The 16615-nt window shown below is 44.1% G+C and overlaps 1 long non-coding RNA gene across 1 annotated transcript in view; it reads left to right on the forward strand.

The window, feature by feature from the left end:
- Window positions 1-14014, forward strand: part of LOC115565822 (uncharacterized) — a 48592-nt gene extending 34578 nt beyond the window's left edge. The window contains exons 2-3 of the long non-coding RNA XR_003980918.1: window positions 13778-13852; window positions 13959-14014. This is a non-coding gene — a long non-coding RNA (uncharacterized LOC115565822). The remainder of the gene's footprint in view (window positions 1-13777; window positions 13853-13958) is intronic.
- Window positions 14015-16615: the final 2601 nt, after the last annotated feature.

Below are 16615 nucleotides of genomic sequence, written 5' to 3' on the forward strand. Positions count from 1 at the left end.
TCAGATTAATTTACCTTGCAAACCTGTTTAGCGGGAATTATTCCTAAAACCGTTCACATAGGAGTCGAAGTCTCTTGTTGCGATGTTAATATACTAGAAATTGGCATTATTCCGATGTGTGTGTACTGGAAAAAATGGTGTTGTATTTAGTCGCTGGCCTTTGATGCAACACATAACATCACCTGAGAAAAAAGGCCGTACTTCAGTACAGACTCTGGTAAAAGTAGGAGAACTGAATTAAAAGTAAGTAAGGCTCTAAAGTATGCTCTGTATAAGTGTAAAAAGTATGCCTCTGAAGGACATTTCTACCAGCCACCTCTGTGCAAAGCTAACTGAACCTCACGTCATAGTAATACAAATCATAGACAGTTAAACTTAAAGGTAGAAACAGTCCGACTTGTCCAAGCTGTTCGTAAATGCACAAGAAAATAGTTGATTGTTGAGATTCCAAGGATGTCAAATACCAAACGTAAGAAAATCCAGGCAGAGGGCCGCAGGGTCTCCGTCAATATGAGACGCCAACACGCCTTTTATTCCGATTCGAGTGTCCCTCTCTGTCTCTTACCATCTTCAACGCTGTTTCCTCCTGCTATGTCTGCCGTGCGTCATGTGCACTGATTGAAATTGACTGATAAACTGGTTGAAATCAGAAGAGTTGGCGGCCTTCAGTAATGCAAAATAAACATAATCGATAATTCCCGTTGAATGCATTAAAACTAAACTGACGAGCCCGTTGTACGAATTGTAGGGAGTGAAAGTAAGACGTGGTCAGTAAAGTAAAGTACACATCATCTTAGCTTTGATTCATCTTGCCCCCATCTTGTGGGGTGGATGCCATAGGTTACCAACCACTGAATCCAGTGTGTCTCCTCCTATCTAGTCTTTCACTCTAAAGTTCGGAAGCTCCTGAGTAACAGACCTACGTCATTCGAGGAATAGTCAGAGTTTCTCAAAGTCTGCTTCCTGTTTGACGTTTTTCTTGTTTTGCGTCGTTTAATATCTCTCCGTCTTATAGGAGGCTACCTCACTGCAAGGCCTCTCAATTCGGGACAAAGATACGATTCAGGTGGTTTGTTCCCGTTCTAACAGGACAGCACGCTTATGTCCAAGTTACATATTGTGTGTGTGTGGGTGTGTGTGTGTGTGAGAGAGAGAGAGATATAGAGAGAGCACGCAGAAGGACAGGAGGGCATCAGATGAGTACAGACTGTTTCCACCTGCCAGGTGCCTGGTCTCTAATCCCCCCTCTCTGTCTGATTAAACACACACACACACACACACACACACACACACACACACACACACACACACACACACACACACACACACACACACCCACAGACGCAACAAGGTCATCTCTCTGCCAACCATACAATAGCGCTGTGTACCCATCTGGCCTACATCCTAAATACTTCCTCTTTAGAAAGCAAATAAAAAGGGGAAGAGAGCTAACACTCGCTGCCTCAGGAACCAGTCACAAGTACGCTGCCCTTGTTCCAAGTTACAACAATAAATTAGTTGTGTATTCGTCACTACTTTATGCCGTTATTTGTCATCCGAGAGTGCTGCAGACTGTGCGATGGGAAAAAGGACAAGCCCTCGGTTGTTTTGTCATGTGTCTCTCCGTCTTGCCGACTCCTGAAACTCTGAGTTCACCTCAGTGAAGGAGGACGACCTCGCATAATACTTCCTTTGTAGGATATCAAAAACATCTTTAAAGAACGCTGCTGGTCACCCAGGCACTGCCAAAACCGCATGACACCTCCTCTTCCTTTTTTTTTTATTTTTACAATATGGATTCTTTCTTTCTTTCTTTCTTTCTTTCTTTCTTTCGTTCGTTCTTTCTTTCTTTCTTTCTCTTTCTCTCTTTCTGCTTTTTACTTTGGCACTGGACAGGCTCCCCCCGTGGTGAGTCACATCATTCTGACGATATTTTATGCTGGGAGTGCAGTGCTTTGATATCTCGAGGATAAGAAGCCTTTTGTAGAGACAGTGACACCCATCCTCCCTCCTTCTCCTCCTCCGTCTCCTCCCACTCCCTCTGCCTTTTCCCTTCCCCTGGGGAGGGTTTGGCTTCTTCTCCCCCCCCCCCCCCGACGGCTTTTTATGTGTGACGAGGTTCCGTGCCGCCGAGGTGAGGGCGAGGTCAAGCGACTTCAAATGCCGCGCCGAGGGAAAATCACGGGCGTAAATGAATAAAGATGAATGCAATAGTGTCTGTGTGCGCTTGAACTCTGTGGTTTTTGTTATAAATCCTAGTGGATTTGATCCTGTTAGTAAGATGCTGAAGGTAAATGGCTCCACGCCGCAACACAATAAAGTTTGATGTGTTATAATACCATATGTGCCAGAGAATGTAGTGCACTGTGCAATATATACTGTATTTTAGGATCACAGCAGAGAGCAGTATGTATTTACCATAAATCCGGGACACTATGTGTGTGGTTTTGATCCACATTATGATAGTGTAGGAATTCCGTGTGGTGCCGTGCTGTCTGCGCCGTCTCCTCTCCTCACCTGTTGAGGCTGTGATTAGATACTGTCAACCCTCGGGCCGTAGCTATCACATACAGGTAGAGCGCCGTCGAGCTATAGCTTTCCCCCCCCCACGCTGTGGGATGGGAGAGCGAAACCGGTGAACTCCGAACAAACTGCAGACGGCGCTGAAAGTTTGTGTCACACTAATGAGCAATCTGTCAACAAGTGTGCGCTGCGGGGAACATGGGGAGAAAAAAAGAAAAGAGAAGAATAGAAAAAATGTAGATCATATGGCGGAAATCCTTGTTTGAATCCGCCTCCTTACCACACACACACACACACACACACACACACACACACCCACACACACACGCACCAGCCCCGGTGACAAGAAAATTACAAAATGATATCCCTGTTTCAGAATGTTTTGAAGTCTCGGTGTTGAGACTTCAGGGTGGCAGTGATTTAAAGGAGCAGTTCAACATTATTGGACATTTATAGGCTATAATTAATACCACTCTCATGTTTTTTCTGTTCGGCACAGAGCTGAAACCATGATGTGATTAGCCTAGCTTGGCATGGAGACCGGACCAAAACAGAAAAAAACACCTATCAACACCTCTAAAGCGCACCAATTAACATATTAAATCTTATTTGTTTAGTTCATACACAATCAGAGACACGGACGTCAATTCGCAGTTATATTTTCTAACACAGGACACCTACATCCATCCATTCTTATTTATTTCTTTGTTTTGTTTTCGTCTACACCAGTCCCTCAGTTTATCACTTTCAGCCTCTTCTAATTTGCTGATTTAATTTAGTTGATAAACAAACTGAACAATAAATAGGCAAGCTTTGACAAAGCAAAGAATCAGCCACTATTCATTAGCTTTTTTGCTGGTTGTCATTATGAGATGCAAAAAAAACCCCCAAAAAACCATCAAAATTGTATTTTCATTAATTGAATTCTTTCAGGCTTAACTGTTGCCTACTTAGATTTATGCTTTCAATCTACAATCCCTTTTCCAATAGGAAAAAAGGAAAAGAATAGTTACTGTTACTATTTTGTGGTGATGTTCACAGAGGTTGCCTCCAGCAGTTACGCTCCACCATTCCAAAGTTAGCTTAACATTAATCATCACCTGTTCTGTGACTATTTATTTTTCCTTAACTGTTTTTAGTAATATTAGTCCCTCTTTCCCAGAATTTAAAAACTATATTCATCCATGTAGTTTTACTTATTCCACTCACAAGATGTGGAAAGTCATCAATAGTAAGATATTCATATCAAAATCAAGCTTTTTTTTATTTTCAGCTTTAGAAACTTGCTCTTGTATGTTGTCATGATTCTGAGATTTAGTTTTAGGTTGATTTCTTCTATTTTTGTTGGTAGCAAAAGACTATTCTGACATGCCTCAGTAAGTTACATCGCTGTTAACTGTGTAATTTGATCTGATTCAGCTAACGAGCAGGCTAATTCATCAAACGCTATTTTTATTTAATTTACTAGAGTCCCAACTCGGGTTCCCAGTTTGTTTGTTTTTTGTCCATAGAAACGGACAAAAAATACCTTTACTTATTGCCTTTGCTTTGAATTCAGTGTTCCAGTATGTTCATCCAAATGGCACTTTTTAAGCACGTAAAATGCTCGGGTGTAACTTGTTTGAGATGTGGAAGAGTGGAAGTGAGTTTGTTTCAATCTTACTTTTTGAATTTTGAAAACATTCAACAGAACATTTCCAGAAAAAGTAACTCAATCACTTCATATAACTCACAGAACACTCTGTCAACATTTACCACACAGTGATTATGTATTTTGTGGAAGGCAGTAATGTCTGTTCACCTCTACTGTACTGAGGTAGAGGCAGGAATTTCAGTGTTGTCTCAAAGCCTCGGCAAATAAATCATCCAGATGCCTACATACCACTTGGGATAAGTGAGAAAATATGTGGGTTTTTTTTTTCAATTTGGGTGAATCAAGCCTTTAAATATAATTGTTTTGAGCCTGGAGGCACCATAAAGCGGCTATATATCATTGACCTTGCAATCTCTTTTTCGACAAGATGGTTCCTGATTGTGCTCTGAAGGGGCCCATCGTACGAGCGGGGAGGCTGACGAAGTGGGCTTGACCCTGGGCTGAGGCTTGTTGTGGCGCTTCGTCTCTGGAGGGCCTGTCTGGAGGTTGGCTGCGCTCTGTCTGGGGCCGCGCTGCTCTCTAATCACCCCGACGCTGCACTTACAGGGCTGACAGCCATGGCGCCAGAGGAGAGGGAGAGGGAGAAGAGAGAGAGAGAGATTGCACACGTGACGAGGCCCACCTTGGCTCTCCACTTGTTCCCTCTCAGGATAATCACTTTCTATTGATTTTCTTGGAGCACACAGATCCCTGTTACCTTTCAACCTTCTCTGATGTTGCTTGTCAAAATATCTAAGGGCCACAGCATACAAGACTTGTTACCTATTACCTTTCCTTGGCCTCTCTTAATAATTGATAATGTATGCCGGTGGGAGTGTAGCGAAGCCGCTGCAAGGCCTTCATTTTTTTGTGCCGCGATCAATAAGGAAACTTAATCGTTAGCGCAAATTTTTTATCTATCCCCTTTGAAAGCAATCAGGGCTATTATGGAGGTCCGGGGGTTGGGTGTGTGTGTGTGTGTGTGTGTGTGTGTGTGTGAGCGGTGAAACATAAACCCAAAAACTCTGTGTGCGAGTGCGTCGATGCTTCATACCTTTACAGCTGGTATCAGTGAGCTGAGGCGTCACAGCCGGCGCCCTCTGCTACTTACCTAATTAGCTCTAGGAGCCCCTGCATTATTAAGAGAGCGCCTAAATCATTCAGAGGGGCCCTAATGTGTATGCGTGTGTGTGTGTGTGTGTGTGTGTGTGTGCGCGAGGGTACACGCAGAGGGGGTACAGAGGATCACTGCGATAATGTCCCTCCCCTATTCACGACATGTCAGACGTAATTATTCACCCCGGGAAGACACGGGTCCAGAACACTGGTAATGGCACTCTTCTTATCCCCGCCTCCGTCTCCTCCTCTCCCCCTCCCCCCTACGCCACTGCTTTTATGACTGACAAGGTGCTAGATGGCTCAGACACACTCTATAGATAGACAAATAGTGGAAGACGGTAGGCATTGTTAGACAAGAGTGTTCCGGTTTCAAAGGTCACGTGTCGGTGCCGTGAGAGCAGCGCGAATAGACAGATAATGTTTATTTTATTGTGTACATGGAGCTCATTAACGGGAGCAGCGATGTCATTTGTAGGCCTCATTTGGTTATATTACATGTAATGTACAAATCATTTTAGAGGAATATTACTGGGATAATAGTGTGAGTGCCATTTAGCTACTTTAACCACCGGATGACTCACAAATCGTGGCTGCGGCGCGGGCAGAAGTGCCCGATGAATATGTAATAATTTGTCAGGGGACAGAATGCAGCTGAATCATGTTCGGCAGGACACGGTTGTTGTCTCTAGGTTTAGCAGCTGGAAGTGGTTTGGTCCTTTTGTCAGCAGAGTCAGCGAGACACAAATGAAAAGTCAATATACATCACTTCCTCCCTGTTAGCCAATAGCTGCCGTGCAGCAGGGGGGGGAGTAATATTGTTCTGTATGAGATAATATTTGGCTAGGCTGGTGACCAGGAGCTCTTGCCCTGGTAATTCCACATGTGTTTACAGGAATGTGACTGTTTCCTGCAGCCCTGCAGTAGCTCTGGTATGCGGGTTGAATTCCAAAACATCTCTCCCCTTCTTTTGCGGGCGCTGCACACTCTCCCACATCGATGGAGTGTTACAGATAAGGTTTGGCGGAGGACCCGGAGATGATGACTTTTAATTCTGCGCTAATATTTGTGCTGAATTTTCAACGGCACAGAGAGCTCTCGCGTGGAGCGCTCACGATTCCTGGCAGTGTCGGTGTCTGTATGTGAAATTCTATCACATTTTGTTGAATAATGTCAGGGTGTTGCTTGTGTGACTGGCAGCACAATTAATGCAGTTCATTTGGTTTATGTTACTGAAAACACAAGATGTATTGAACTGTCAGTTTCGCCTGCGAGTGTATAGACTGCAGTGGGAGACAGCCGCTTTTTCAAAAGATCTGGAAGAAAAACGACTCTCTGGTAGCCTTCGACTGCAGCTTTACTCGTATCCATCAGTGTTCGGGTGATAGCCATTATGCAGGTGCATGCGTTATGCATTCGGTGCACATGTGAATAACACATGCAGCATTTACTACACTTTTTTTTTTAGCATATAACAGGGCACATATCTATAGGGAGCTTATTTCAATGATGGCAACCCCTACAGATTTGACCACATCTCCAGACTAACCTTATCACCACTGTCTTGAAACCATCCCGAAAAACAATATTACCCGTGCCAAAGTAGATGTAGTTTTAACATTCCATGTACTTTTAGCTCCACAAAACTTGTCTCCATAATGAACTGTACTTCACTGTTTTAAGCTCCGTAGCTAGCTAGCTATTCTCCCGCTGATTTTGACATGGATTTGTTATTCACGGTGGAGCATTACCAAAGAAAAAAACACAAATTATCGCCTTTCAGTGGTAAGTTTACTGGAACTTTTTTGGAGTTTAAAGTCTGTGTAAAGCAAATTCAGCCATTTTCTTCTAAACACATTAAAAAGGTCATAAATGTATTTCCTTAAGACATGTAAAAAGCCATTCAACCATTTAGAATTTAATTTTGGAGCTAGGCTCACAAACTGTGTTTCAAAATTTCTGTGTTCAGGATTTAATGGGCGGGTCAGAAATCATGGCTGCGTGATGTAACGTTACGTAACGTTACGTAATGATTTGCATAAACCCAGCCCTGCTGCGGAAGTGGTATAAATACATTCAGCGCATTAGCTTTGGTGGTTTTCCCGCTCGCTCTCGAGTCTTGTTTGCAGCTAGCTAACCAGTCAACCAGTCAGCTAAACAGTCATGTCTCCTCTACATCGCTCGTGCATCTTTCCTGGATGCCACAGTGTGCAGGGTCACGGCGATGTTATCTTATTTAAGTTTCCAACGAACGACAACGAAAGGAAACGGTGGATCGATTTTGTCAAGAGGAGCTAGAGTTTAAAATCACCACCATCACCCGTCTCTGCAGTGTCCACTTTACCCCGATAGTTACAGCAACTGTCACCAGGTAAAGTCTGGATATCTGCAGAGTCCGCTGACGCTGGTCAGTGGGGCCGAGCCGACCCTCTCCGTCCCCAGCTTGCATCCTCCCATCCCGCCGACAGTGCATGCTCTCATCTCCGCCGCCCGCATTACATGCCCGCCTGCGACCGTCCCGCCGACAACAGGTCTGTCATCCGGCATTACGTGCCCGCCAGAGAGTGTAAGTAGAGTTTAGATTCTCTGCCCGAGCCCGACCCTGACCCGACCGGGACCGCGGGCCGTGTCGGGCTGATATTTCCCATCAATATCCTTGGGCCGGGTTGTGCCGGCCCTTGATCAAGCATTTGTGTGTATGTGTGTTTTTTTTTTTTTTATAACTCAAAATAATGACTGTATTTCCAGCTACAAAAGACGCATCTCTCTCCTCCCTCCATGTTGTTTGTGCTGCTGTGTGGTTTTACACGTGAGTGAGTGTCCTCGTGCTGAAAACGTGACTTCTCGCGCACATGATGTCACTCTCCGAGACGCAAGAAGAAAGCAAAAATATATATTTTTACTAAGGAAAATGACAAAAATAATAGTAACGCACAGTGACTTGAATAAGTAACTTTAATCTGATTAGTGGTTTGGAAATATTACTGCGTTAGATTACTCCTCACTGAAAAAAGTGGTCAGATTAGAGTGATACCGGCATCACTGCACAGGCTCGGCTCGGGTCGGGTCGGGCTAGATTTTTTTGGGGCCAGATCTAAGCTCTAAGTGTAAGTGTGTGCTTATTTTGCTGAAGGTGCAAATCCTGAAAGTGATTTTACATCGTGCATCCTGTCATGCCCATGTAATGTTAGCAAATGTTATTGCGTTTAATCATGACATGATTACTGAGCACTATCAGTGTCTGACTCTGATGGTTCAAACAGGTCGGGCTGGGTCCTCCGATGATGCTGCTACCTTCCATTGTTACTGTAGGTTAGGTCCTTGTACAGTACATGGAGGAGGCTCCCCTCCCGCGCGTGGGCGTGGTTCCAGCGCCTCTAACTGACACGCCCCCAGCGTTTCACAGCAGAGAGAAGTGCTTGTTTTTCCATGAATTTGAGACCTAATTTTATATACTTGGCAATTTTTTTAATCTTTCAAATTTGGCTCAGTGGTCAGTGACGCATGTTTCTGTGGTGTGACAAACTCATAACACAAATTTATTTCTGCTTTACACGGACTTTAAGCTCCGTGTACGTTAGCTCCCTTAGCACAACAGTGCTAACAGCTAGCTATCTATTCTCCTGCTGATTTTAACGTGGACTTGTTGTTCACAGTGGAGCATTGCCAAAGAAAAAAATACAAATTATCCCCTGTCAATGGTAAGTTTACAGCATCTTTTTCGAGTTTCATGTGCTATATGTTGCGAAGGTCCCTGCATTAAGAAGCTAGCGAGTGCAACAAGCGGAGACATAGTAACAGCATGAGAAGAATTACTCTGTTGTACTCTGTTGATGGAAGTATACAACACATTTTCTATCATACCAGGGACTGAGGGACGCCATTATGGTCAAGCTGTGAGTTTGGCATTGGCACATCAACGCTAACATTAATAAGCTAACGTCCATAAGCGCATTACAGCAGTGAAGATGTGCGACAGATGGACGTGCTTCCAAATTCTGCAACTGAGGGCTTCTGTGGTGTTTGTGGTTGAGTTTGAAGGGTCAAAAGTTAAAAGACAGAATAATTAGTTGCTTCCGTTTATGGCAAAACACATTTATCTGGTTAATGCCACTGGATGTAAATCTGTAAGTTTCTTGGCAAACAAGCCTTTTGGAGCACAAGCGGCAGACGGGCAGCACCGTTTTACAGAAATGTTCCAGCACAACCGCGTCTATTATTTCAAGACGGGCGCGAGGCTAAGTAGATTACTGGCTTTTTATTGTCGTCGTAGGATGGTAAAAAAGAAAAGAAAAATGATGGTGAAAAGTGTAACGGGGAAAAACATAAAAGTCTCATGAGGGTGAGCGAGAGGGAGAGAGGAACACTCCTTTACGTCGTTAATCTGGTCCGCCCCTCCCCCCTCTGTTTCAATTAAGAAAATTACTTTTTAGTTCAATTAACAATAATTCACGGTTAACTGAATAAAGTTTATTACACAATCAAAGCGACAACAGAGAGGGACATGCCCGCGCTCGCACTCTCACGTGCACACACACACACACGCACACACACACACAGACACACACAGACATACACAGTGTACTTCCTGCTAGTCGTAGCAGGTGTCAGGGCCCCTGATCTGCTGACCCATAGAGGCTTTGGTGAGCTGTGGCCGGGGCGAGGCAGGATGCCGGTGGTGAGGGCACTGATGCTGCAGGTCAGGCGAGGACGACGTTGTTAAGGGATGTTAAGGGAGAAACGTGTCACCGCAGTCTTAGATGGAGAGGCCCCTCGATCCTCTATCGCTGGCCTCAGGCAGCAGCTTGCATCACAGCGATTAGCTCCCAAACACAGACAATAACACTAGCAGCCACATTGTCATAATCGCCATTATCCCCCCCCCACACCACCACCACCACCACCACCGACATCACCACAAAACATGGCAGGGACTCATTTCTGGAAGCTTCTGCCCCTCTTTTATGCAACTACGGATGAGCTGTCTGCCTATAAACATTTAGAAAAAAAAAATGAAATCGCAAGGCGTTTAAATTGTCCTCTTTTTACATTTACATACCGACAATAAGGTGTTCTGTGCTTCAACCGCAGTTCATCCTCCTTTGTTCCATCCCTCCTCCTCCTCCTCTTCTCCCTCTCTTTCCCCCCCTCTCTCTGAAATGATTTACGCTGCTACAATTATTGGGTAATCTCCACTGTCATTACTCTTAACATCTGCTCTGTCACAATGCTAAGGGCTTTTGGCTGTGCTCTGCGACAGTTATTCTATGTGCTTACAGTCCTGTGATGCAGACAGACAATTCCCCCCCCCTCCTCTCCTCATCCACTGCCCTCTCTTTGTATATGCTATCTGCATTAAAAAGATTAAATGGCTTTTATATGAGTGGGAGCAGTATGGTGGGTTGACTTGCTTGCGCCGATGCGGGAGTGAGAAAAAAGGAAAAATCCATTGGAGAAGTAGGCTGAGTTGTAGATTTAGTATCTTGAGGTCAAAGGCCGAAAAGTCAAACATCCGCCGAGGGGAAATCTTTTAATATGAGATCTTGACAAGCAACTGATGTTATGTTTTTTTCCATTTTAAACTGACAAAACTACCACCCACCATCTTGATTTCCTCCTATGCGCACACCCGCTCTCTCTTGTGTTTCTGTCTGTCTGTCTCTCTGAATGAATAACAAGCAACCACCCAGCAGACAGGCGGTTAAGCAGGCTAACCTTTAGCGAGCAGGGAGAGGAACATTCAGAGATTTCCATCAGATTACCCTCTCCAGTTTCCATTGTGTGTGTTGGCCCCCTCCGTGGTATGTCCCCCCCCCCCCCCCCCCACGCAGCAAATTGGAACCATTTGGTATTCAGATAACGGCAAACAGCTCAGATCTGCTGGAACAATAAGCGGTTTCCAACCAATCGCCCACCTGGTCTGAGCTGTGCTAAGACGTTCTTGATAGTCGTCAGTTCTTTCACCACCACTCAATTGCCTGGTGTGGGTTTCTTTTCTTTTCTTTTTTTTCTTCTTCCCTGACAGCTTGCATTTCTAAAGCTTCCCTTCTGATTCAAGTTTTACCTCCCTCTCAACTCGCTGCTGATTGACCTTCAGCGTCTTCGCAAATCGGATATCACTCAGGAGTGCCGTAGCAGATGAATTCGGTCCAGTGGACGTCACAACCTGGCAACTTTCACTCGTAATAGTTCTCTATGCACTGAAACAGTTGTACATCCGTGCGTATAACTTTCTAAGCTTCACCCCCAGTGAGAGCAGTGTAATGACATGGGTCCAATACTGTGTGATTGAGATAGATGACCTGTTTCATTATCTGTGTTTTGTATGTATGTGCATGTGTGCATATACTCCCCGAGAGCTGAAGCAACACATTGTGACCCTAGTTGTATTTGGCCACTAGAGGCCATGCTGGCAAAGGCTGAAATGATGATTAAGGACAGGGGGGCTGGATGGGAAAATGTGGATTAATGAAGCTCAGATAGAATTAATAGCCATGACATCCCACGGCAGCGGAGCCGCTAAATGAGAATATGTCGTGGGTCCGCCAGAGTCTCAACGCTTGTTTTGCGCTTTCAAGGTGATGGTAGGAGTACAGAAGGAAAAGTTGCATCTCTCAGCTGACTTGACTCACTTGTTTATGCCTGGCAACAGAGAGAATTTAGTTATGTTGGTCTCAATGCAGTATCCCAAAGAAATACTCTTTTAATGCACCGTTCTGCAGTGCTAATTCCAGTGCAGGAGGCAGCGTGCCTTCAGCAATTCAGGTTCTTGGGCTGCGGCTGTGGGGCTGGTGAATGGGCATTTAGAGCCTCAAACTTATATTCTGTGACTGTAGAACAACTAATGTTGGCATTTCTTCTTTTCTGTATGATCTTTCCCTAACCTTCAAGGCCAATGTGCCAGTTGCTTATCAAACATTAATCACACCTCAACTTTAGCTTAGCCACAACCAGCACCTCTAATTGAAGCAACAGAGGAGGAGATATCCATACTTGTTATCTCTTGTGTGGTTCAGTAACTAATACAAGGACATATAACGCAACTCCGATTAGTCCTCCACTAATCAGAAGGTCAGTGGTTCGATCCCCGGCAGTCTGTATGTTGAAATGACTTTGGGCAAGATATTGAATCGCAAATTGTGAGTGGAGTGTGTGAAGCATAGAATGCCCTGCATGGCAGCTTCTGTCAGCAGCGTTTGAGTGTGTGTGAATGGATGAATGAGGCATTTTGTTTTTGAGTGGTCATCAGACTAGAAAATCAGGAAATTGTACTTCACATGTAAAATGTTCCCATACTGTAGTTCCAAAGATATTACAGAAATACATGATTTGAAAACGTTGATATGAAATCTGGTGTTTAGCTGAGGTTTTGGTCACCTGTGGCCATCAATTGAGCTTCTAGCTTTCGCCGTAGGATCAAGTGTCAGCCACGAAGCAGTGTTGCATTCATCATCTAACTTCCAGGGAAGTCATATTCCCAATCAGAACGGTATGGCAGCGCATTATGAACCACTCAGCTTTCCAGTTTTGCGTGGAAAGAATAAGTACCAATTCTAAACAAAATAAATCCTATTCGACGCTTTGACTCCTATTCCAAATATGATTTAGATTCCATATAAAGGAAACGCTACAAAATTATAATATTACTTTTCAGCTGCAACATGTTTGTCTCCTTTTTAGCAACAGCTGTGCCGACTACAGGTCCAACCCCCTGAAGTTTTAGATTGGCTGTTTTAGAACAGTTGCTGGACCGACTTGTCTTCTCTTTGATTTCACCACCTGGTTCGTTGTTCAGTTGGTGGTCTTTCACTTCTACCTCCTGCGGGCTACAAAACATCCCAGCTCGCGTGTGCGCTCGCACGCACACACACCTGGACAACTTATTAGCATGTGAAGTCAGGAGACGGGGAGGATGGTTTAGCTCCAGGTGGTGATCAGTCATTAATGCCTGATCGGTTCTGCAGGTAAATGTTTACCTCAGACTGGTTAGACATTACTGGAGCCCGGAGGCTAGGATCATTAAGCTTTCACTGGAAGTATCTGTAGCAGTTTGCAACTATTTGTAAGTGCACTGGCAACTGTTAACGATTTAAGTTGTTTCTTTAAGAACTGGAAAAAGTGCAAACAAGCGAAGCAAGCATTGAGATGTTTGAAGTACACGTAAAGCAGGGCCGCTTGGACATTTAGCTTTTGGAAAGAAAGCTGAATAACAGTCTAGGAAAATACTACAGATTTTTTTTTTTTTTCTTTATGTAAGGGGTTACATGATAGTACACCACACAGTTTGGTGGAAAAGAGTGATTTAGAGAAAACACAAAAGGGGAGAATGGGTGGCAGTTCGTGGAGTTCACTCCGGAGCATCTTGCTTTCTATGAAAACACGACAGCGTGTTTTTTTTCTCAGAAGGGAGACCACTGGGAACGAGAGAGAAAGCCAAAGGAGGGTTGAAGTTACAGCTGAATCTCATAATAATCTACTAACCTACTGTGCCTCATTCTGATACAGAAGACCCCGACAACCCGGTACCAGAGCGGCCCAACAGTTCTGGAGGGCAGCAACCCACACTCTCCAGCAGTGAAGGTACACATGACAGGTTCATTTAAGCACTCCTAAAATAAATAAACTTCTGGAAAAGTAAAGTTCAAAATATGTCTAACATGAACTCTTGATGATCATGTCTCTATAGGTGTCAACAAACGGCTCAAGTAATCCATCCCTCTGCTAAAATATAGGCGACGACAGGTAGGGATCATTTTGTTTCCCCTCCTCTTTTAATCCCCCGATCTCATTTTTTCTCCCAAGTGGGCTTGAACCCTTTAAGAATGATCCCTTCATTACACCACCTTGCTGCTCCCTTCTTAAGTATCTAAAGCTGTGACGACTGGGGTGAGCACTGACCCTGGGCAGGTGGGCGGGGGGAGAGAAAAACTCTGGGAATGAGTGTAACAAGAGAGAACATACTAGACAGAAAGGGAAACTGAGATAGTGAGCATTGACAGGACTGAGCTCCCAGGTGGGGTGTCACCCTCAGGGGGAGGCAACAGTTGCTGACAAAGCTGTGAATGTGTGTTTGTGCGTGTCACATGAGAAGCTCTTGGCAGGTTCTCTCTTCATGAATGAAGATTATTGCTCATTAGAGGCCACTGCAGGTCTGGGATGATGACAGTTTGACATGTTGAGGCGTCCCGGTGATTCAGTCTGTGGTCACTGTTGCAGAAATATTGTCCAAGTCAGAAGGAAAAACTAAATAAATAAATATGAAAATAAATAAATATGGAAGCGCTTTAGTTAGTATTCTCAGCGAAAGTATAGAGCAAGCGCTCACTCGATGATGACAAAACAATAGACTTCTGCCACTTTGACCAGCATGTTTTTTTTTTTTTTTTTACAGTAGCTTTAGTCATGCAGCAAGTGTTGTTGACTTTGCCGCTACCTTCCCATTGTGAAAGGGTGACCTTCCTCTTTCTCCCACTCTCTGTTCTGCTCAGCTCCGTACATCTGTGTCTGTTTACCAGCCTGCCTGTGTCTCCCTCAATCTGAACTGATGAGTGCAACTCACAGCTGCTCCTCTCTTGTTTCCCGCTGCTCGGGCTGCGTGTGTTTGTGTGTGTACGCGCGTGCGACCGTGTGTGTGTGTGTGTGTGTGTGTGTGTGTGGTGTCATTGTGCTCGGCGGTGACAGCGCCATGCTCCCAAATCAAAGACGACTGGCTTGCTACCACGGAACACCTCTGATTGCAGAAACAAGAAAAAAAAAGTTTGGATAAAAGGAGTAAACACGGTGTTATATTCTTCTGTGATCCCTCTGTTTTCTTTACATATATACCGGCGTGGATACCCGCGCGCTGGACAAGCACGTGTGTTGTTACTGTATGTGCGTGAACGTACACAACAAATATCCGCATCCACCTGTGTCACCTGAGCCTTTTGACCTGCATTCCGCTCTTGCCTCTCCTTCACATTTCATCTCGGTATTTTGTAATTTCCATCTTTAACAGAATGACAGAACAGAATGGTGGTTTGGTCATTTGCTGTCTGGTAGTCTCGGCCTGTCCACCCTCCGCAGCTCAGCGATAAAGATGACAAGAAAATAGCGTGGATTCGAGGGCAAATGGGGCGTTAAATTAATTCCGAGGTGTATTTGAGTGAGTTGTGCTCACTGGTGGCGACTGATGGGAGACGCGATGTGTGTGGTTTTTTCGTGGAGGGCAGGGAGAGGTGAAGAAGAAGGAGGTTACGAACGAATATGTCTCCGGGCGTGTATGGGATACCCTTGAGAGCGTGACATCATCAGGACAGGTGTTGTTTGCTGTTGTTTTCCTGAAGTCAGGGTGAGGAGGGGTGGGGGGGCCTTGAGGTTATTTGACTGTCAGCCTGAACCTGTCTGACCTGTTTTGAACCCTCAGGACCACGTCTCACCTCAAGGAGGTGGCTGAGGGTGGGGGAGGTGGTGCTTTTGAGATTGAAACATGATGAATAAAGAATGTAGGGTGAGTCATCGTACAGACACCACACAGCATGAGTTCCCACCATTGGTGTGCTATTGCACTGTTATTCTTTTAAATGACTTAATGGGACTTTTGTTCATTTTTTGCGGACTTTTCACATACAACTACAGGCGCCATACAGGAGTCATGTTTTCATTGTATTTTTTTTTTACAGTTTGAATGTTAATTAACCATCCTTGATAAACATGTAACCCTGAAAGCATTTTTTTCTTTTATTTTTCATTATGGATGTTATTTAGTTGTCAGACCTTATGCCACAGCCATAGCCTGCACAGGTATTTTATAATTAGAACTGAAAAGATTAGTTAATCAACAGACACTGATCTAGTAGTTTGATCATTGTTTGATCCATATTTATTCCTGATATTACACACTGCTGAATGTCTTCAGTTAGAGGAAATTATCAATTTGATGATGTCACCTTTGGAAACTGTCAGATTTGTAGACAGATTTATAGACTGTCAGGAATGAAAATACACATCGGTTATGTCCCTACTAGGGCTGCACAATATAGTAAAAACAACCATACTGTGACTACCATTGTGATTTTAATATGATCCAAATATGATTCACATTCAGTTATTTTAATTTTGCATCACAATTTTCATGTGTACTGACAAAAACAACGGCTTTTAAACAACTATTAAATCATGTTGTGACCTTTGTTGGAGTCTGTAAAATCCTACATCTGGAAGAGGCCAGAGCATCTCTTCATTATACTGCTGTTTTGTAACACATTTTACTCTACTTCATCAAAAAATTGCAGTTTATTTGATTTCTATAATACTTCGATTGATTGTGCAGCACCAATCCCAATTTTATACATCCATAATATT

Source organism: Sparus aurata, chromosome 16 (genome assembly GCF_900880675.1).
Source record: "Sparus aurata chromosome 16, fSpaAur1.1, whole genome shotgun sequence".
NCBI lineage: Eukaryota > Metazoa > Chordata > Actinopteri > Spariformes > Sparidae > Sparus > Sparus aurata.